This window comes from Watersipora subatra, chromosome 4, assembly GCF_963576615.1.
Source record: "Watersipora subatra chromosome 4, tzWatSuba1.1, whole genome shotgun sequence".
In the NCBI taxonomy this organism is placed as follows: domain Eukaryota; kingdom Metazoa; phylum Bryozoa; class Gymnolaemata; order Cheilostomatida; family Watersiporidae; genus Watersipora; species Watersipora subatra.
The window spans coordinates 64475741-64500336 of NC_088711.1; the positions used below are offsets into that span (position 1 = coordinate 64475741).

The window sequence follows — 24596 nt, forward strand, 5'->3', positions numbered from 1 at the left end:
CATTAATGTGTAGGGATTTTCCAACTTAGCAGTATATAGTACTATTCTTAGCTATTACGCATCGCTTTACTTTCCGCCTTGGTTCGTTGAGCTGAAACAAAATTTAAAGGCAGAAAAGTTGTTGACACATGGTTGGGCATTGGGTTCGCTCAACGAAAGTAATGAATTTATACTCATTAGCTAGTCAGACGTAGCTTTAATCTACTGTAAAATAAACTAGCACATAACACTTATAACCAACCCAAAAAGTCCCAGAATGTGTTCAGTTGCGATGCACTCACACTGTCGCGTCCTGGTATGACACTTTACTGCACCCAGAAAGCTTAATGGACCCTAGTCATTTTTGCGATACGTCTAATGAAGTGCGAAAATTGAAATTTGTAGTGACTTTTCAATTCATTTACATAAATCATTCAAAATTATCATTATTGTTTTTCATTATTTTGTTTGTTTCTATATCTGTGATAAAAAATCTATAAAATCTTTAATTTGCATCATTTTAAATAATTTTTTGTTATGAAAGGGTGACAACTTCCAAAAATTAAATCATGCGTTTTTGTACCATTTTAGCTAGAAAGTTAGTGGAAAAGGTTTGCTAACGTTATTATAACGTTGTTACAAAACATTGTTATTGAATGTCCCAGCAATGTTACAGGATTGCTACTTTGAAATTTTTGGGTGTAAACATTCACATAATATTGTTTTCTAATATATTCGGAATAGTATGGAGTTTAACCATTATGTAACATTGAGCAGATGATCTGGTGCAAAATTCCTACGACATGGGGAGAATATGTTACAGAATATTCCACAAGCATGCCTTCCATGATGTTGCCTCAAAGATATTAGCTAACATCCCAGGAACGTTTTCGTCCAGAACATTAGTTGGGTGTAACTGTGTAGACAATTTCTAACATTTTGATGTTTCACAGAATGATCCTCTAATGAATTGCGTACAATGTTACTATAATGTACCGAGCATAACCGTCGACAATATTTTTTCCTTAAAGGTTGACTTGCAACAAAATTCACATTACAGTTATTTGGTATCAAAAGATTCGCCATGTTTTACTCTGTTGTGTGGTAGGTGCCAAATATGTGGAAATGTGATTAAAAGCTCTTAAAAGCTCAAAAACAAAAAGCCGCCGTAGATTGGAATCTCTTGATTTCGATGACGTATCCGCGCTGTATGGTTATTGTCTTGTCACGTGATGTTCTCGCGTGAATTGAAAGGCCAATAAAAAGCTCAATATCAAACTTATCGTAGCAATAGTTTATGATAATCACTTCGGGTTTAACCTAAGACCCCGTATCAAATATAGATGCTCGCTACTTTACAGTTTCGGCTTGGCCATTCCGTTCGACTATTCATGTCTGAGTTGCGATCATAAAAAATGTCAAATTCTGAAGAGTTAAGACCCTGGCGTTTCGAGCCTGACGCTCTATCTGAAGAAGATCCTCAACAGAATCAAACCTCCCAGCAAGTAAGCACCGCCACTAGCCAGCTCTTATGTGCCAAGCTAGCTAGTAGTAATAGTTTTAGCTTGAGAGTGATAGAACGAATATTATTATATATGATTTTAATGATGATAATTATCGCTTCAATATTGCGAAAAAATAATTACAGATTTTTCTCGAATGACAACATTAACAATTTTAATATTTAAATCTAGTGCTGCACTGATATACTGTTGGATAACATCGACCTGATGTATTAGCTATGGTTGCATAGACATATCTGTTCATTTCTTTAGGAGCTAATACCACCGGCTACAGAGTGGTGTGCCTGCGAGCGTTGTCAAGACATGCCATCTCTTCCTGAATGTTTGTGCTGCCATTATGCTGAGTTTGCGCATTGTCTCCTTGACCGAGGGGAGCATGAATGCCTGCGTATGCATCCTGGTGTAAACGAATTCGTGGCGTCTGCACCCCTTGAGTTGAGGTGGAATAATTACCTGCGATATCATAGTGAGTTGGATATTCATTTAATGCCAACAACACCAAGGCTATGCTAATGTGTCAAGCATTATCTACAATTCTTGTGTTACACATTTAATGCATCAGTTGAACACACATATTCTGAACTCGTGGAACACAAGGAGAACTGGTATATTTGGCTTGTACACTTACTACAGTAGAGAGTGTATTAGTTTTATGATTTTATTATATAAAGATCGAGATTATTTTGATGATCAGCAATTATTGTTTTTCAATAGTTGTTTTGGTAGATAATCTATTCCCATTTGGAGAGCCATCGCCAAATGCTCGGAAAAGGTTGTGTGCATACCGCAATCTTGTGTTTTGGTTTATGCCGCAAATCTTGTTTGCAAGTCTGCAAACTCTTCTTCATCATCCGTTGGTGGGAAAAGAGCCCAAATCTTAGACACCAAGCATGCAGGTAGAGGCCGTCGCTCACGGCGACAAATTTGCGGCATAAGCCAAAACACAAGCTTGCAGTATGCACACAACCTTTGTAACAACATCCGTTGTAATGGACCTCACTCTCAGGCCGTGGGAAATTAGATCGGACTGGCATCGCTTGAAGCCTTTCAGCTCCATGGTGTTAGAGCTGGTGGTCTCTGTTGACTGCAAAGTAAAGAAAGTTACGACCAACAATTACTTTCACATTATTTGAATGAACTATTTAGCTAGATGAGCAACTTCATGTTTATGTATTGATAACTACTAAAAAATTTGGGTTTTTGTCAGGCTGTGAAGTAAAAACTGTCAAAGTTTTACCTTGACAAGATGGCTGCTGACTATTAAACCGCAGCTCTGATCCATCATAGTGTAGGCTCTGTATAGTGCGCAATGCCCCGGACTATCGCATCTACCGTCACCTGCCAAATCAAGCTCCCAATCGATTGCTGCCATCAATCCCTCGTTATACAGGGTGTACTGCTCAGCAATACACTGTAAAATATTGTAAAACTTCATTATACAAGATTAATTTGTATCATTATCATTAGTCTAAGAATGTAGAATCCTCTTCCCCCTTTTTGTGCTATATTATGATGAAGAATCAGAATTTTGAATTATAATATATTTTGCTTGAAGGATGACATATTTTCATTTAAAAAAAAAAATTGTTTCTAAATGTTGTTATTCAATTAGTGTGCCAAGCTTTTACTCACATTTTCCAAGTTTATGAGTAAATATTAACACTCACACCATGTAAGTATTCTCTTTGTTGGTAGAGGCAAACGCTGTGGCTTGGTATTGCGATGTTCAGGAGCGACAGAAAACGGAGGTTCTGCGTAAGGCATCCGCCAGAAAAGAGTGATGCAGCTGCCAGCAGGGGGTTGATGACGTGAGCTCTGTTCACCCTGGCAGTTGTTTCCCAAGTGTACGATCGGTGACAGGAGGCACATGTAACCTTGAACTCTACCCATCCGCCTTCTCGCACCATCGTGAATGAGCAGGGGAGGGCGCAGGTGTGACAGTGAAATAGTCGCTGGAGTGCTGTCACACTTACTATTATTTTCTCCTCTTTGAAGGAGGATTCGGTTCTGAAATCACAACACAATAGTTGACTTGCAATAAGATTTGTACAATATCATTTCCTGTTATTATATCATATTTGCTTGATCAGAAAAAGAATAAATATATAGCCATGCAATCATGACACAGATTTTACAAAACCCTATCAGAATCCATGATATTGTAAACATAAAATGTGAGTAATAACTCTATGGATATTTTTTATATTTGTCAAGTTTGGTTTAGTTCAGCTCTATCTTACATGTAATTGGAGAGCGTTTGATGCTGGCCAACATAGCGCTCAAACTCTTCCCAGTCTTCAGTGGTTGGCACAAACTCTTCATCTAATACTAATAATAATCAACTAATAATATTAATATGCTATTAACGATGATACCAGAAAATGACAATAACTATTTCATATAACATATCTATAAGTGAGTGGGGTTAAGAAATTTGGCGAAATTAATCGTGAAACAACATTATTTTATCAATTATATATTAATATATTACGTTTTACAGATAGATATGCAGTATGAATTAGTTTTGTTATTATAATAAGAATAATACACGTAATTAAAATGATAAAATACTAATAATATAATATTACAATTAAATGACATTAATATTGTTATATTAAATATAGATTAATACAGTACTATTAGGAGAATACTAGATAATAACCCGAGTTACAACTACTAATACAAGTAGTTCATAAAATAAATTACTCACGTGCTTTGGTGATATGTGGAGTATGCAAACAGGTTAGAAAACATGTCGTCTTTGAACTGGCGAAAACAAAGGTAAGAGTAAGCAGGCGAATAAATAAAGTTTGTCACATCCAGCTTCACCCAGTTGCTCCACGCCCGGTGAAGGTCTGGTCTTTTCTCAGCTCTTGGCCAAAAAAAGGTGCTTTTCAGCTTGGCAGCTGCACAAACACTAAGTGGCGCGTTAGACATTATGACGAATTGAAATGAACAAGTTTAATATGAGATAGCGTGTTTGCTATTTGCGATAGATCAAACTTGAACTGAAACTAACATTATCTGATCATGTGACTTACAATTCCCGCTATATGGCGCGAAAAATTTCTACAGCATTTTTCAACCATCATAGCGGACCAAAAGGCTCATCATTTTTATCAGAGAATGATATGCAATCGTTCAAGCTAAGCTTAAAAAATTAAACATATTTTTATGCTATGTTTTGAGATATCAGTGCTCAAAGTTGCAGCATTACGATGCCGATAAAACAGACGCGTAAGAACAATAGACATGGTTTTTATCGCAAGCGTGAAGTATATTTGTGAAAATAGTTCGACGAATAAGGATGCATGAATGTGTAAACATAAACTATCTCGCACACATTTTAGCCGTTTTAGCACACATACGTCACATTTTAGCCGTTTTGGAAAACGAATCCGAACTAGGGCGGTCTCGTGTGGCTGCGATTTTCTGTTCGTTTTTAGCTTTTACGAGCTTTTAATCACATTCCCACATATTTGGCACTTACAACACAATAGAGTAAGACATGGCGAATCTTTTGATACCAAATAACTGTAATGTGAATTTTGTTGCAAGTCAACCTTTAAGCTATACAACATTCCACCAACATTACATCTCCAAAGCAACCTAAATATATGAATGTTAACACTCAAACATTCAAAAGTAACATTCCTGAAACATTGCTGGGACAATTATTTGAATGTAAATATGATGTCACCCCATAATATTCCAGTTACATTTCAAGCCAATGTTGCATGAATGTTTGCACTCAAACATTCCAGAGTAACGTTCCTGGGACATTCCTTGAACATTCATTTGAAGTTAAATATGAGGTCACACCATAATATTCCAACTACATTGCAAGCCAATGTTATATGAACGTTAACACTCGAACATTCCAGAGTAACGTTCCTGGGACATTTCTGGAACATTCATTTGAAGTTAAATATGATGTCACACCATAATATTCCAACTACATTGCAAGCCAATGTTATATGAATGTTTTCACTGGAACATTCCAGAGTAACGTTCTTGGGACATTCCTAGGACATTCATTTAAAGTTAAATATGATGTCAAACCACAATATTCTAGTTACATTGCAAACCAATGTTATATGATTGTTAACACTCAAACATTCAAAAGTAACATTCCTGAAACATTGCTACAAAATTCATTTGAAGTTAAATATGGTGTCACACCATAATATTCTAGTTACATTGCAAGCCAATGTTATATGAATGTTAACACTCAAACATTCAAAAGTAACATTTCTGTAACATTGCTAAGACATTCCTTTGAAAGTACAATTGATGTAACACCATAATGTTCTAACTACATTTCAAGCCAATGTTATATGAACATTAACCCTCGAACATTCAAAAGTAACATTCCTGAAACATTGCTGGGACAATTATTTGAATGTAAATATAATGTCACCCCATAATATTCCAGTTACATCTCAAGCCAATGTTACATGAATGTTTGCACTCGAACATTCCAGAGTAATGTTCCTGGGACATTCCTGGAACATTCATTTGAAGTTAAATATGATGTCACACCATAATATTCCAACTACATTGCAAGCCAATGTTATATGAACATTAACCCTCGAACATTCAAAAGTAACATTCCTGAAACATTGCTGGGACAACTATTTGAATGTAAATATGATGTCACCCCATAATATTCTAGTTACATTGCGAGCCAATGTTACATGAATGTTTGCACTCGAACATTCCAGAGTAACGTTCCTGGGACATTCCTGAGACATTCATTAATAATGTTCTCTAACGACGTTATGATAACGTTAGCAAAGTATATTCCTGTAACATTCTGCTGAACGTTATGATAATATTTTTGCACAACATTCTATGCAACGTTCCTGCGACATTGTTGGAACATAATTCTACAATGATCATCAAATAACGTTTGTAGAACGTTATGACAATGTTTGTTTGGAACGTTATTTCTGCGTTACGGAACATCCCAGGAATGTCGTTGTTAGTTGGGAAGCTATACAATGCTTCTCTGATAGTGAAAGGTGATCTAGTAATGGCTCCATGTAGGTAACATGCCTTCCATAGTATATATCCCCTGCTACAGGTAGGATTATATTGACTACACTGTATCAGTAGCACAAGGAGTGTAACATAATACTCAGAGAGCTTGTGAGAGTGATACAATTTTTAAGAACCCAGTACAACACCTTTTTGCTTGAGGAGCGAAATATGCTTCTTGTAGAGTGAGTATATATATGTCTATGTGTTATCATAAATATGTTCATATTATATCTATGTTTTTGAGCCAAAGGAAATTCATTATTTTTTGTAATTGCAAAATTGCCGTTCTTAGAGGACTGAAGAAGGGAGGCAATGAGGATAGGGTGGAGGATAGGTGTGTATGAAGGCTATATCAATTTTAGCAAGATTCATGAAATTATTATTTTTTAATTGAGTTTAGTCTGATTTGGGGCAAATGTAAATGAAGAGGGGGAAGTTGTTGCTTCATCAATTACATTTTTAGTGAAGATGCCGAGTCAAGAGAGAAATTTACGGATATAGAAGTAGCGAGAGAAGAAAGAGAGGATGACTTAAAGAGAGGCTGCCATTAAGGCAGCCTCCCACACTCGTAAACTACATGTATCTGTGAGAGTGTCGATTGATCACAATACACACATACTTGTTCCACCGTTGTTACAGTGTTCGTTTTGTAAAGCACCAGTATAAGCTGATGTCGCAGTCATCCTCTCTTTCTTTTCTCGCTACTTCTATATCCGTAAATTTCTCTCTTGACTCGGCATCTTCACTAAAAATGTAATTGATGAAGCAACAACTTCCCCCTCTTCATTTACATTTGCCCCAAATCAGACTAAACTCAATTAAAAAATAATAATTTCATGAACCTTGCTAAAATTGATATAGCCTTCATACACACCTATCCTCCACCCTATCCTCATTGCCTCCCTTCTTCTGTCCTCTAAGAACGGCAATTTTGCAATTACAAAAAAATAATGAATTTCCTTTGGCTCAAAAACATAGATATAATAGCTGCCATTAAGGCAGCCCATTCCAACCATTAGGGCAGGGATTCAACCTACCGCATTTTTGTAATGGCTGTGATTAACTATTTGTTTTTGAGCTTTTAAAAGCTTTTAATAACATTGCTACATATTTGGCACCTACAACATAGCAGAGTAAGACATAGTGAACCTTGTGATACCAATTAACTGCAATGCGAATTTTGTTGCAAGTCAACCTTTAAGGATAGCTTCTACAGCAAAAGTAACCTGTAATTGTTATTATCCATTCGATCATTATCATCCATTTCATGATTTTTTTATATTGTATCAATTTTATCACTTTATTTGTATATCACACTTGTATCAATTAATTTTTCTTGCAATCATTGTAATAGAACACTTTATTTAGCTATTACTTGCTAATTATTTCACATTTTAACACTTTTACTGGAGTCTTATGTTTTTGTAAATTATTGGGACTTGCACAAAATGCCTTTCTCATAAACTGTTTTAGAGAATTTTTATTGTCATATAAAAAACTTCATGTACAACACTCAAATTCTTTTTGAGATATTTCAAATTGTATACAGTTTCGGTGGTTGCTATGCCTACTGGGGAACCCGACATTCTAAAAACTGGGTAATGAACCATTTGTCCACTTCTTGGTTGGTGTGGGAATGACTCATGTTCAGAAATGATAGTCTATAAATAAACAGCTTCATATAAAAGTTACCATACTAAGTTCTGTATATATTGATCAAAAAAAAAATTTCAAAACCTTTTTATTACCCGAGCAACGCCGGGTATTCACTAGAGGTGGAACGAGACACGAGATATCTCGAGTATCGACCTGTCTCGTATCGGTCTCGTCTCGACCTAACTATTGCTAAACTCGAGAAAGGAAATAGAACTAGAGCGCCTGCGCACGGCTGTTAAAACATGGCTTCTTGCGGTAACAACAACAACTCTATATATTGTAATGTATTGCGGGCAACTGCCTTTAAAGTTATACCTTGTCCGTTACTACTTGTCGTTATTGATTATGTTGCCCACCGAGTCTAATCATGTATTCCGGACAACGGCCTTGTTAATATATGTTAGTCCGGTTCGGTGTCCTTAAAACAGATACCGGGTCGTATCCAATTACCCTCCGGATAATCCGATTTAATAACTAAAACTAAAATGCCTGTATTTTATCGTATCATGTTCAAACACCAACTGCCCTTCATAAAATTTAGACCTCTTTTATATACAACCAATTGCGAGTAAAATTTGCCCGGACACGGAGGAATGAACTAAAGGCCGTGTCGACCATAGTTCGTGTTCGGGTAACAATGACATTTTTGTTAGTTCAATATAAGAATATATACAGTAATTCATATAATTTCATGAGTACAGTTTAAATATAATTCACATACTACAGTTAATACACAAACAAAACTTAACATTAATGAAACAATAAGAATGAAAGTGTTATCGTGTGTTCTCTTAGTTGCGGTATTTCTTTGTAAAGCGACGGCTATCGGTTTCATGACACAGTTTATTACATTAAAAAGTAAGACCTAGTCAATAGATGGTAAAAATATACATGTACAAAGCAATATGTTTATAATAATTATTATCAATCAAGCTCGAAATTCTTAGAAATATATAACTTCGCTATTTTAGAGCTGTTTGTGTCACTTTTGTTTACAACAACTACATGCATATGACTATTAAAATGTATTTAAATCGTTTACACCAATAAAAAATTCAATTTAAAAAGAGGTTTATAAATTTTATACATCGAGTGCGCTGGTCCTTGTGTAGTGAAATCATCACCAAATGCTCATTATTTTACTGTCTCGTTTCTCAAATTTTTACAAGACAGTGTCTCAAGTCTCGTCTCAAACTTAAAAAAACCTGTCTCGGTCCACCTCTAGCATTCACCAAGTAAGAACAGATATCTTGAGTGATGTTCAAGGTTTCTTGCTTGCTTATAATGATCGGTTGACTTAAGGTACGGCCACACATACCAATTTCTTTTGTTGGGTCATTTAAGAAGTAATAATAAATGTTGTTTTAAACATGCATTTATGACAGTCTATGTTTCACATTATTTCCGTTATTAAAGATGTTTTTCAAAAGTGCCAGCCAAAGGAGCCATGCACGCAATGGAAGAAACTGCTACAAATAATAGTAAAGCAGTGTTGGATTCAGCAGCACCTGATGAGACAGGCAGCTTGGATGATGTGCATGATAATGCTGCATCACCATCAGTTACCAGAGTGTCATGCCCTACCATGCCACTATTGAACATTTCCAAAGGTATGCAACCTGCCAAGCTGAAATAACAATTTCTATTAGACCAAGGTTGAGCTATCTATCACAAATATAAACTACTGTAATGAAAGAGTTCTAAATGTATTCAACTGAGAAATTTATTATTGTTGAGATTCTGGTTTTGGTGCCAAATAATCAATGTCTATTTTATATCTACAATGCTTTATAAAACTTTAGGAAACCTACTGATGACATTGATGTGGCCATCAGGGCTATAGACAAAAAATTAAAGAACAGGAAAGTGATGACAAACATTAGGTTAGCAGTTAGCAGTTGAGCTGAAAGGTTGTGTTTTGCTTTGTGCTCTCTGGGCTAATCCTTCAGCTTTATTATATTATTGTCTTCTATGAATTCTACCTCTCTAACCTACAACTATTGAGGAACCTGTACACTAACTGGATAGATAACTAGGCACAGAACTGCAGCAGGGAGGGTAAATTGTTGGGGACTGCGTGAACCCTCCCTAAATTGGGTAAGTTATCTAGTATACAATATGCCTGCCAAAGTTAAACCAAGACAAGAATCTGTAGCAACAGAGGATGAAATTAGCTTGAAGTCACTTGATAACAAACTAACCAATATCTTAGCTCAGCTATCTTCCATGAATAATCGCCTTGGTAAACTGGAAAACAGACAAAAGCAATTGGGGGAATCCATTGAATACTTCCATGCGGAAACAGCTGAACTTAAGGAAAGGCAGTCCAAGCTTGAAGAGTTAATTTCTGATGTTAAGACAAAACTGGATAAATATGAAAACTTGGATGCTAGAGTAGAGGCAGCTGAGCATGTGGCCAGGTCAAAATGCATTGAATTGAATGGCATACCTTATAAGAAAGGAGAAGATCTCACAGAAGCATTTAAAAAGCTACTCCAACACTCTAAAATAGACACAATCAAGCCTGCATCTGATATTGATGCTGTTTACCGAGTAAAACAGAGCAATAGAATTCATTCTGAAATTTACTCAAGTGCATAAGCGTGATGTTTTTTCCAAACTGATCGAAAAAATATTATGAACATTAAAGACCTTGGTTTTTCTGATTCACATAATGTGTATGTAAACGAAGTTCTCAGCCCCAAACAGCGAGCTTTGTTCTGGAGTGCTAGACAGTTTAAAAATTGAGTATGGCTATAAATTTGTTTGGACATTTAACCAAAGGATTTATCTAAGGAAAGACAAGGACTCCGATGCGATATCAATAAACTCTAATCAAGACTTAGATGACTTAAAACTAACATAATATCTTCATAATTCTCTAGACTTGGACTTCTTGGTTCCTTATGGCTTTTTTTTCTGACACGGATACTAACTTTTTTGTCTGTAATAAGTATGATTTGGAATCTTTTCGCACTTTAACCCAAACATACTCAGCAAATAGTACTTTTTCAATACTAAATATAAATTGTCAAAGCCTTCACAATAAATTTGATTTGTTTGAAAATCTATTAGACACACCTGATTTTTCATTTGACCTCATTTGTTTAACTGAAACTTGGCTTTATGACAATGAACTTCAGTATTTTAAGCTTGATAATTATAATTTCACAGGTACACAACGTAATTCACGAGGTGGTGGTGCTGGAGTCTTTGTGCGCTGTGGATTGGCAGTCGAGCAGCAGTTTGCGGCGATCAATGGTGCTGACGTTCACTCCGTCAGAGTGATGGGGGATGGTACTGGGGCTTGTCACAATTCCACTCTAGCTGTTATCTACCGACAACCCAGCTCTGATGTAAATAATTTTCTACACAGCCTGGAGCGATTCTTATCATCTTCCTCATATTCTTGCTCATCCACTCATTTTATCACAGGTGATATAAATATAGATACCCTTGAGCCGCAGGCATGTGAGAACTACTTGAATTTATTAGCTATTTATAACCTAATAAACTTAATTGACATTCCTACACATTTTACTCAACATCTCCAAAAATGGTCTTGTCTGAATCATATACTAACAAATCAAAATGCATTGCAAATTACTTCTGGAATTATTGAAGCTGACTTTAGCGATCATTTCCCTAGCTTTGCGATTGTTGACCAAAATGAAATGCCTGATGATCAGGACAAACTAAAGACTTTTGAGATTATTCATTATAAAAATCTAACTGAACATTTGAAAACAGTAAAATGGGATATTAACATGCTGATGTTAAATCTCAACATAACAAATTTTTATCTAAACTGCAATCAACCATTGCTTGCTTTACAACCATCAAAGCAGAGAAAATTAATGGGTCTGCTAGGAAAAATAAACTTTGGGTTACTTTTGAATTAAAAAAGCAATTATTGCATAAAAACAAGCTATTTAAACAGACTTTAAAATCCCCTCTAAATACCAAGCTAAAAGCTAAGTATGTGGCTTTAAAAAACAAGCTCACCAGTGAGTTGCGAAAATCCAAAACTAATTATTTCAAATTAGCATTTGAAAGCTGTGATAGCCCTACTGAGGTTTGGAAAATTATAAATAATAGACATTAAAAAGATCTAACACTGGAGAGCCTAAAAAGATTAAAACTACAAGCAAACTGCCTGCAGAATCAAATGATAGCTTTACGATAGCAAATGAAATAAATGTTTATTTCAGTAATATAGGACATCAACTGGCTTCTAAATTCCAAAACTTAAGATCTGACTGTAATGGAAATTACTCACATTCAAATACCACACATTTTAATATATCAACTGTTAACAGCAGTATGGTGGAAAATGTAATAAAGTCCATTAAAGCCAACAAGGCTTCAGGACTAGATAATATCTCTGGTAAAATTTTACAAGCAGCTAGCCAGTCGTTAGTGATCCCTCTTACTAAGTTAATTAACAATAGCATTACTCAAGGTATGGTTCCTAAACAGATGAAAATTGCTAGAATTAAGCCTGTCATTAAAAAAGGTGATCGTGTTCTATGTTCAAATTATCGACCTATATCTATTTTACCAATTTTTAGCAAAATATTTGAGAGGCTAGTAAATGATCAAATAATAAACTATCTTGAACTTAATAGCTTGTTGAATAACTATCAATTTGGTTTTAGAGCAAAACGTGGGACCTCTGACGCTTTGTCAACTTTTACAAATAAAACTTTTGAGGCTTTTAATAAAGGAAACAGTGTTTTAGGAATTTTTATTGATTTTAGCAAAGCATTTGACACTATTAACCATGATATACTTTTATGAAAACTAACAAAATTAAATTTCAGTAGTCAAAGTATTAACTGGGTTAAAAGCTATTTACACGACAGATTTCAACGAACAAAAGTTAGTGGTGTACTTTCTACTGAAAAGCGCTTAACCTGTGGGGTTCCACAAGGTTAAATTTTGGGCCCAACACTGTTTTTGATTTATATAAACGATCTTTGCAAATCATTAAAATGCTTACAACCTATTCTTTATGTAGATGACACCACTCTTTTTCTAGAATCAAGTAGCCTTAACAGCATGTTGCCTCAGATAAATGCAAATTTGGAAATCTTCCGATGCTGGTGCATCAGTAACCAACTCACAATTAATATTGAGAAAACTAATTATATGCTTATGAAAAATCCGCAGAACAAATTTAATTTAAAAATGCACTCTCTGCAAATAGGAAATAACATATTAAACCAGACTGATCATTTTAAATTCCTAGGTGTTTGGCTTGATAATATAATCTGAATTGGTCTACTCATATATCTAACATACTAAAGGACCATCGTCCAGCGGTTGGACTTTTCTATAGGTTATCAAAGTACTTCCCACGAGAAATAATGATTACATTATATAACTCCTTGGTGAATTCTAAACTTATTTACTGTCTCGAATCTTGGGGCAACTCGCCTAACATATTTTTAAATAAAATTAAAGTCTTTCAGAAAAAGCTAGTGCAAATTTTATGTCATAAACCCTTTGACTATCCATCAAAAAATTGTTTACTCAAACTAATATTTTACCAATAGATAAGCTGTATACGTTAAAGCTGCTGCTAAGGGGTCATACTGTATTTCATTCATCTGGGAATGGGGGACCACCGCACTCTTATAGCACTCGTCACTCTCTTCTAAACCTTCGTATTCCCTTATTTACATCTAGTGCTGGGCAAAAAACTATTCAATATCAAACAACCTTTTATTGGAATAACCTACCTGACAGATTGAAAAAAATCGTAAACAAATTTGACTTTAAAAAACAAGTAAAATGCTATCTCCTGTCTCTCTGACTGGGATGGGCTGAAGCCTGCCTTTGTTCTGCTGCTGTTGGCTGTTTTTGGGGCTTGCGCGACATTAGCTGGGCTACAGTGCACCTATGGCTCCATCATCATTATCTCGTACTCAGGTTGAGTGAATTTTGCTATACTTTTTTCATTTTCTCACTAATTTGTATTTAACCTGATATATTTACTAATATGCAGTTTATTTTTCTGCATTGTTTCTGTTGATGAAAATAAACGCATACACACACATTATTACTATATCATGTCTATATTAGAGTTGCCCCGATTTTGATATCGGTATCGGTACCGATATGGGTGTTAAGTATCTGAATTGGTATCGGCCAATCTTTTCTTAAAAAATCGGAAACTTCAGATACTTTTTACATATCAACTATTTAGCAGAAACCGGTATTTTAGCCTGCTAATTTAATAAAAAATCATCAGCTGCAAGTTCCTTGCTTTTACCTAATGAATTCCGGGCCTGTCACACAATCTATTTCATGTCTATAGCCTAATAAACATCCACACAGCTGAACAATATTTTGGCTTTAGTCAGGACGTAATCACAAAGTGTGGTATTTCCCAATTACAGTGATATGATTTATTGCAGCCAATCATGAACAATAGAACCATAATGAGAAACAAGAATGCTGTGTAATGTTTCTATTTAGAAGCATTGCGAAAGTAAATTGAGCAGTCGATGCATAAAGTTATCTATCTCTCTCTTGATCCTGACTATATGATGTATTGCATAAAATAACCTCAGTGGCTTATCAGTGTTCAGCCTGTCCTCCATCATCTGTGGCAAGCGAGTCCTTCTTCAGTACGACTGGCTACATCGATAGTGATAAAAGATAAAGACGTCTCACTGAGATAATTGATTCACTAATGGTAATTAAAAGACGCATTTATTTGCTCTAGACTTGTACAGGCGCAGCAGTTAGTTCAGCAGTAGAAGAGATACTTCATTATCACAGAGAAAGCTGTACCACTAACAGTAACTACTATTATTAATAACATATTTCAAGAAACAAGGACTGTTTTGTTATTAGATGCACGGTATGTCAGTATGTGAATATATATACATGTATATCTTTTTTCATAAATACAATCAAATAAATACATCAATATTTATATTTTTTGCATTATATTTATACTTGCATAATAAAATTACCAATAATCTATGCAACACAAAATAATCTGAATCGGATTATTTTTCAATAAGAACCGGTATTTCGAACCGGTATCTGAATCGGCTAGTGAAATTAGAATCGGAGCATCTCTAGTCTATATGCTAGAATGAGGCAACTTAGCTGTATCAACAGGCTCCAACTCGAAAAAGCCTCGAGGAGGGTCTTATCAATGCTCAAATTCATAACTCAGTTCCACCTCTGCTCAATCACCTCAGATCTCCCTCATACACTCCTTCGCCACTATTAGTTTCCCCATCTCCATCTCTCACGAGTTCTTGTGTCTTCGCCTCACCACATCAGAGTCAGGGCCCCACCTCCGACCCCTGACTTTGATGTACACAGTCCGCATTTAAAGTTGGTTTTATGAACTTACCAGACGTACACAGAATTGCTCTCTGCTACATCTCCAAACTGAAAGTAACACATTTTATTTTGAACATTGGTTTTTTTCAACATCATTTTTAGACAGTTTAGATATTTATAATGTAGTACATACATGTACTGCACATAGTACATTGTAATGTTAAATTTTATGGATAAACTAAATTTCATGTCCAACATAACTTAAAACCCAATTGTATGCATATCAATAGGTGTCATATTCCTGCGGGAATTTTATCTTCTATTAATAGTGTTAAACTGCCATTCTACCCTTTCGGTACTATTGAAACATTGCCTCAAAAAATTCCTAACTGCCATTGCATCAGAATTGAGGCCTCGGCTACTCCTTGAACAGGGGTCATCATCCCCTTGCTGCGGCTCCCTCAGACTTTGGATTTTTCCTTTTTCTACCATATGCCAAGTAATTCATGACAAATATAGAAGTTTTACCATTAGATTTTGTAATATAATTTAAAAAATCGTAATTAGGGTGATAAATCAAACATTGTCGTTTGTTATACGTCATTATTTACGTTACATTATGTACTAATAGTACTTTATCACATAATTGTCACGTGGCTTTCACTTTAATATAAAAGTACAGAAACGCGTACTACCGGATTCGCGTGAAGGACCAGATCGCTACGAGATACCTTCTGATATTATATCAATAAACCGAGTTAAACAATTATAAATCTAGTCAGGCTGGCCAGCCACTTAGGACCGCAATATGGTCAACATCACTTCTGACAAACAACAACGCTAACACAGGTAGTACACCTTATAACAATTTATGCGCCAATAAAACCACCAAAATTATTTTGTCCTTGCAAAAGTTTAATTTTGTTTTTTCAGCTATTAAATCATTATACATGCCACACATTTTCGTTTTATTATGTAAACATGGTATAAAACATTAAACGTTACACAATAAGGTTACATGTAGTATTTATTTATTTTTTAATTTAAAATAAAAAGGGGGGTTTGTGGCTCACACTGCGTTCTTTTTAGCGGAAAAAGGGTTCAAATGACTCTTTGAGTGAAAAAGGTTGCCGACCCTGTCCTATAATGAGTGGGAACAAGGGCTTAGACATTTGTTCTCCCGAACCCGTCACAGATTACTCCGTTTTCACCTGGTACATCTGCAAAACCTGGAGGTACATAATTTGCATCCGTCACTGTTTGGAGGTAATTGTGAAGGACACAAACAGCTTACACTATCTGGACTGCCTTGGCTTGTGAAGCTGCAATCCTTCTGAAGAGTATTCTTTATCGCTGTGATAGAATACCTAACAAAATATCAATGCAACAATTAGTTGATAGCAACGTTTTAAGTATTAAACATTTACGCTAATTTAGACATTTTATCTATTGCACTTAGTTGGCTTTGTCGCCAATCAGAGCACATGGATTTCTTGCAGCTCAAAACTAGCAAAACTGGAAACTGAAGGAATTGGTGAATTTTATACTGGTAATGAAAATGACTCACCAAGTTCATTTTCAATAACTCTTCAAGCCCATCACAGCCTATAAATGCAAATTCTTTTTTCTTGAGTGTCTAATTAAAGTCCAGAAAATGGTCTCGTAAGGTACAGTCTCACTGGAAAAGCTTCATCAGCCACTAACACATGGCATTTTTGCGCCATCGTCCCCAATTGGTTCTAGAGTTGGTATATTTAAGTTACCTGAATATGAAAGTTAGGAATCATAGTACTAGCTTGCAAGCATGTGCTATTCTATTTTACATACAATGTAACTATAATATAGATATAATGTAATATAGATATAGTCATATAAAGTAGCGTTGTAACGTTGATAAACTACTTATTATAACTAATAAGTTTCTCACCATTTTCCACACCTCGTGCAAAAGCCATGGAGTCCCACTCTCCTCCATCACTTCGACTCCCAGGCTGTCCTATGTCAACAATGAGGAACTTGTAATCGGCATCTTATACCACCATCAATATAATGCTTTCCCTTTGTTTGTAGCGGAAGCATGTAGAGCCTGTGTTCTTTGATTTTTGAAGTGTTATAAGCTTGCCATCTAGATTTTTTATGCAATGGGAAAGTTTTGCTCGTCAAATCTGAAAAAAATTACAAATTATTCACTACTATATGTACATGTGTCTACTCTTGGCGATGCAATATACGCATTAGAACATTTACGTACGAAAAAAACTCAAACTCTATTCGAGATTAATTGTAAAACTAGCAAATAAGTGAGCAAAACAGTTTGTCCAAATTAAACTTTTTTTCAAAAAAGTAGATATAAGTATTTCTTGAACTTTTGGTTAGTATAACCAACCATTTCTAAAATATTACATAAAATTACAAACTATAATAACAAAAAATTTAAACATGCATATTTCAGTTCACACAAAAAAGTAAAACTTTTGTGAATAGAGTTTTTCTCATAGTAATATAGAAACACACTCAATAGCAATTCTTTTTCATTCTTCTACACTCGATGGAGCTTTCAAGTATATGGGCCTCAAAACATTCCAGAGTGCCTTCACAGTCTCATATATAATTTGCTATGCGGTCAATCTACCCAATTTGTAGGGCACAGCTATAGAAGTATGACTGGTAACTTTTGCAAGACGGGGCAAAGTCACAGTTAGCTTTAATTCTGGCTCAAAAGCTTCAATAGCAATAGCCTCAATTTGAGGCTTAATCAATGACAGCAAATAGTCAAAATTAGTGGGTGTCATTTTAACATGCTTTTTAAACCTCACTTCTTCATTTCTCAACTCTTGTACAAGGTGTTGAAATATCCCATGATATTGTATTTTTGATTTATCGGTGTATCCAATATTTTATTTTCACTGCTTTAGAAGCTATGAGTTGTTTCTTTTGTAATAATAACAATTTCTTTTTTAGCAGCAAAAGTTGCGTTGTAGAAAAAGTTGCCATCTCTAGCGCAGTCAAGTCAGTTGCATCATATTTAGGCTTACTGAATTGCGTTAGTATTTTTCTTGTGTGTCGCATTATTTGCCTTGAACTACCCTAAAGGATGAAATTATTCGTGGAGTTAAATTTCGCGAAATTGTCTTCTCAAGCATATTCGCGGACTAAATTATTCGCGGATGAACACATTCGCAAATAAATTAATCCTAAAGAGCAGCTAGCAATAGAGTAAAACCTTCACATGCGTATACTACGTGTTTAGGTTTCTATTTAGCTGAGAATCTTATTGCGATCATGCTAAGCTATAAATTTTTAGCGGCATCCAGAGGTTTTCATGAATGTTCATCGATTTGGAGGCCTTTGGTAAACCAACAATTTGCGGTAAATTATGAGTTTTTTCAATGTAAAGAACTGCAGGAGATTTTTCGATGATGCCGAGCCGAATTCTGAATACCTTGTGGCAGCCTTGAATAATTTTGTAAAGAAGTGTTATGCATTTGCAATGGGCTTAACTCAAAGCCCCGGCGATGATTTTAAAAGAGTTTGGAACTTAGCTAATTTTCCTAACTCTGCCTAGCGGCTAGTTTTTAATTTGAGATAGTAGTTATTCTCCCTGGTGTTAAAAATAAAACTAATTATTCACTGATTTTAATAATTCGCGAAATTGACAGTACGCGAACTCGTGAATTATTAAATCCATCGAATATTTTCATCCTGTAGGGTATATAAATTGCTAAAGCTGCTAGAATCCCATTCACTAATAATTTGTTTAGCCAATCAAAAGTGTTTCGGCGATGATTTCGATGTGCATGTACAGCTCTGACGTTTATTGTCTGTGAATTTCAGCAGAATAGTTTTATGTTTTTTGTTCATTCTATGATTTCAGTCAAAACCAACGAAAAAAATCGGCACATGTGTCCGTACTTTAACCCAAGACATGGGTGATATGTCTTCATATTTTTTGGTTGTCATAGTAATGCTAATGTCAATCGATAAGTTAAAGTTAACATTGTCAAATGTTCAAATGAGACGACTGATGTCAAAGAGGTTAGGAAAGTTAGTCGTGTTCCTTTTGAGACGATGTCCGACTTACCCACCATTAATGGTTAACGTGGCATTGTTCTTTTTCTCAGTTTTAATAGTTCTACTGACAGGTGATATTATAACTTAGTACTGTATACTAGGTTAGCGTTCCAGGGTCTGATTGCTTAGGTAAGATTCTTGGAGGTATACTGGTGTTTGTTGCTGTTGTTGTTATTTTTATATTGTTGTATTGTTAAAGTAAAAAATAAATATTGATTTTTTTGTTTTAAATTAGACCTTGTACTTGTTTTAGTCTGTGGTCCAGTCTGCAACTGGGTGTTTGGTCGTTGCTCTTTATTGTGAGGCGAGTGAAAGGAAAATTATCTGCAGTAGGAATGTTTTCTACTGAATGTTTTCTGTGTAGGCTTCGTATTTTCTCGAAGTTCATACCTCTCATTTATCTCTTGTTTACCTTGTTGCTCGAGCTTGTTTGGGTGTGGGGTTGCCATCTTCAGTAACTTTATCTGTGTCCAATCGTGAATTGTTAGCTTGAATAGACGCGTGAATACGTAAATAAAAGCCCATCGTCGAAGATTTCATCGGCATAGCTGACATTCATTTGCATGCAACTACAACAGATTATCTGGTTGTGTAAGGTCATGGCATTAATGGGTACACTGCCGAGCTATTGTGAGTGGTACAGAGTAGAGCAGGATAGATGTCTTTAGGATTAACCATATGCTGTTGTTTTGATCATTCTTGCCTATCCGCTTTTCATATCCACTTTTGTTTGCAAGTAACAACCTGTCAAAATTTATTAGTGTAGTCCTTCTCAGATGTACCCAGTAATAGTCAGAGAGCAGGTTAACCCTATCTGTCATAAAAATAATTTCTATTACTTTTCTCAACTTATGCAGTTTGATGTATGCAAAAGATTCTTCAATATTCATATATTGCCTGTTTGGATGTTGCACTCTGTAATGTCGTTACTTATATACTTTCATGTTTAAATTACATACTCATCAAATGGCGGAGGCGTAATAAACAAGTCGATCGCTGTTGCCATTGTGACAAGGAATTTCACAGACTGTGATTGGATAATTGGAACAAAACGTCATAACCCGCCAGATTGCTTAATAATGGCGGCCCAAACTAGTAGGTAGCTTGTGCTGGCGTGCCTGAGCTACTAACCTCAAGTGATTTAGCAGTTCTATCACCTCAAAAGATAAAAACGGTAACTGAACTTGTTGACCATTATAAGTTCAGCCATTTGGAACTGTTTACAACTATAAGGTAAGCAGAACTAATTATTTTCATGATCAAACCGAAGACCTCGTTCATTCACCGCGATAGCCATTAATTCATTGAAGATTAAATCAGCCGTCAGCGTTGGTAGTAGGACTAGTAGCAGTGAAAATTTAAAATCTATCTAAATTGATTACTACAGCTAGCTATTATGGATTACATAATTCATTATAATCAAGTTATACATTCTAATAAGTCTTACTAACGGAAAAGAGCCGATAGTCTAAAGTTTTTATGAGATGTAGAGCACCATCTACAAACGGTCAGATAGGTCCGTAGCAAACCTAATAAAGTCGTCATATTATAGTGTCATGCAGAACTTATACTGTATTACTGTGTTATTACATTATATTCTGGTGTATTGTATTATAATAACTGTATTATGTTGTATTGACCTGCGTTGCATTAAATTGTTTCATAGGATTTATATTTTGCATTATGTTGTGCGATATGATATATCACTACATCTTTCATTGTATTTTAATCTATTGAGTTATATTGTATTATTATTATAGTGCTCACATGTCAATTATTACCTTAGAGAAGTATGCGATGGTTGAGTTACTAAATATTGTTGTGGCAAGAGCTGAAAGGTGTACATTTATTCCTTTCATGTAGGGCTATGCACATTGCCTACACATAAAAATAAGTCCTGTACCTCTTTCTATTTTTAAGTTTTAAATTTATACCTACATGATTTGATAGATCGTTTTCTCTGCTAGTTTATGATGGATAAATATTGCACCATAAACGTACATAAATTTTGTATTTTAAACTTATTGTATGTAATGGATGTGATTCTTTGCTTTGTAGTCAGCCGCCAGAGACTCAATATGACAGACTTCTCTCGTCATCATCTTATCCACTGGTCTGTCAGGAGCCCTCTTCATACTCTTTACAATGGGACCTGTACAACTATTGATTGACAGGCTATACTGTATACCTCATTGGGTACACTGGTTGTGACGCAGACTAATTAACGAATTTAATGTTTAATATTTTTAATGAAATTATTATATTGCTGGGCAACACGTGACAAGCATAAAGTATTTATTGTTCTTCTCTTAGTACTTTTCGTTGGTGATACTACATGTTATTTTATTTAACTGGCATTTTTATGCGAAATTTCTTGCTTAGTTTTAGTTATGTTGTACGGGTAGCGTGCTAATACAATGTTGGTGCAGTATGTTCGATGACAACTATCTTTATGGATGATTAATTAATATCATAGGACTTTGTATGTGTATTTGATACATTGTATGATTATTATATAGCATGTTTACCAAGGTAAACATTCTGTTTATCATGATACATCGAAAACACTTAATCAATTCTAGAAAGCATATTGCAAAGTATTAAATAAAACTAGTAAATAGAATCTTAAAGCTCATCATCACTGTCTATATGATTACCATCTTTAACCTCATCGTTCATTTCATTGCTGCAGTTTACACAGCCACATAGACTTAAGCAAACTAAAGACGCAGTTTTGCATCATCATAAGTTTTCACATCTACACTTTTTGCATGAGCAACTAGTCCAATGGACAAACTGCCTGGGAATAGCTCTGTGTCCATCACTAAATCACTGCACAAAAATCTCATCATCGTCTTTACTCCAGCTATGATTTGTGGGATCAGGCGGCGTGATTAGTAGGAGACCGGATCATCAAATTCAAACGAACAAAACAATAAGATAAAATGGAATATTTAACTGCATCACATCAAAAATCTGGTCCGTGATGACATCTGTTAGCTGCTTAGAATTTATTATCAGTCAATAGAGATTGAATCATCATATTAATATGAACATCGTTATTGATATTCAATGACAATGAATTAATGGCTATCGTGGTGAATGAATGAGGTCTTCGGTTTGATCATGAAAATAATTAGTTCTGCTTACCTAGCAATAGTTATAAATGGTTTCAAATGGTTGAACTTATAATGGTCAACACGTTCAGTTACCGATTTTATCTGTTGAGGTGGTAGGACTGCTAAATTACTTGAGGTTAGTAGCTCAGGCACGCAGCTCATGCGGTTAGTTTTGGCCGCTATTACTAAGCATTCTGGCGGACTATGACGTTTTGTTCCAATTATCCAATCACAGTCTGTGAAATTCCTTGTCACGATGGCAACAGCGATCGACTTGTTTATTACGCCTCCGCCATTTGATGAGTATGTAATTTAAACATGAAAGTATATAAGTAACGGCATTACAGAGTGCAACGTGCCAACAGGCAATATATAAATATTGAAGAATCTTTTGCACGCATCATATTGCATAAGTTGAATAAAGTAATAACAACTCACGATTGAGTTACTCTGCTCCTAGACTATAATGGGATGTTAGACCAAAACGGTTATGAGAGGAAGATCACTAATATTAAAAGAGAGGAAGAGGGAGTGAAAAGGAGGTTCAAGAAGATTGCCAGACTGAGCTCCGAGCACGAGACGGCTGTCATAGAGTTGAAGAATGCCTAAGTGTTTCCTGCGACCTATGCAAAGTCATGTATGCTGACTTGGTAAAAAAATTTAAATTTTTGCCATTTTCTTTTTGTTAGCCAAGCTAAGATAATAATGCTAGCTTTTCATAAAATCACGCTTTTTTGAGCTAATTTTTCTCCGCGTTTAGCCTATTAAACATCCTGTAACAAGCTACAAGCAATGTTAAATAGCTTATCTACCTTTCAAAAGAGACAGAACATTTTAAAGCTGAATTTAGAGAATAATGGGCTTAAAGGCACCCATCTCTATCATGCTAGATCAGACTAAACATCCCCCACTTCCTTTTCTAAAAAGCTAGGCTACGACCCATATTTATGGGCGGAGCTTGTGTCGATTGTGTCGTTTGCGAGACCGATATTGAAACGCTGTAAATAAGCCTTCATGACTTTGAAAGTTAATGGATCAATCTTTATTTTGAGTGCAAAATCGGAATCCCCGTGTCTGATTTACCTACAAAAAACGATGAAAGCTGTTCGTGGCAGTTATATTTTTGTTATATTCATACTGCAACACATTCAGGACTAAAGAACCACAGGCTAAATAAACTACTAGAAGTAATAGCTACTGGAAATAAGGGCTACGGCTTAGACGTCTAGGAGACACATGACCCCCCCCCTCCCCCCCCCCCATCGATATATTGTGACTGGAGACAAAGCTGAGGGCTTCTTGTAATCTTGTGTTCACAGTGAGTGATTAATTGCTCCCCTGAGCAATATAACATGGCGTCGTAGGCAGTCTTGTTCGAGAAGAATTGTGATTGGTGATAATTTATTATATTGGGGTGTAGTGGTGAATAACTAGTGATATCGGCGATCAATAGTGGTGATGTATTGGTTAGTGATTTTCCGTGGTGTATTTTTTGTGATCAGTGGGTGATACTATACAAGGTTAGTGGTGATTACACAGTGTTATAGAGATTTTGAAGGGTGTTCGGAGGTAGGTGTAAACTATTTTGAATAAGGCTAGAAATTTGAATTTTAGTGATTTTTCGAAACTAGTAATTAGTAGCGACGATGTTGGTGGATCATGAAAAAATTGGTTAAATGAGTTTGATTTAAGCGTTGAAATAATCACACTGAGATTAGGTGAAAAAAAGTTACAGTAGATGGCGTTGAAGAAACTGTTGATGTATTTAGAGGTAGAATAAAATTAGTATTTTTGTTGAATGCCGCGGGTAAGGCAGGTAGAGCAGTCTTGACATATTTAGGTTTTGATCAAAAAAGTGCAACTTCTACATACGAGGAAGCCGTGGAACTTTTGAAAA

General features: G+C 35.4%; 1 long non-coding RNA gene across 1 annotated transcript; it reads right to left on the reverse strand.

Moving 5' to 3' along the window:
• Positions 1-2400: 2400 nt before the first annotated feature.
• LOC137394921 (uncharacterized) lies at positions 2401-3302 on the reverse strand. Its single transcript, XR_010978409.1, has 3 exons — positions 3170-3302; positions 2740-2913; positions 2401-2586 (listed from the first exon to the last, which is right to left on the reverse strand). It is a non-coding gene; the product is annotated as an uncharacterized lncRNA (long non-coding RNA).
• Positions 3303-24596: the final 21294 nt, after the last annotated feature.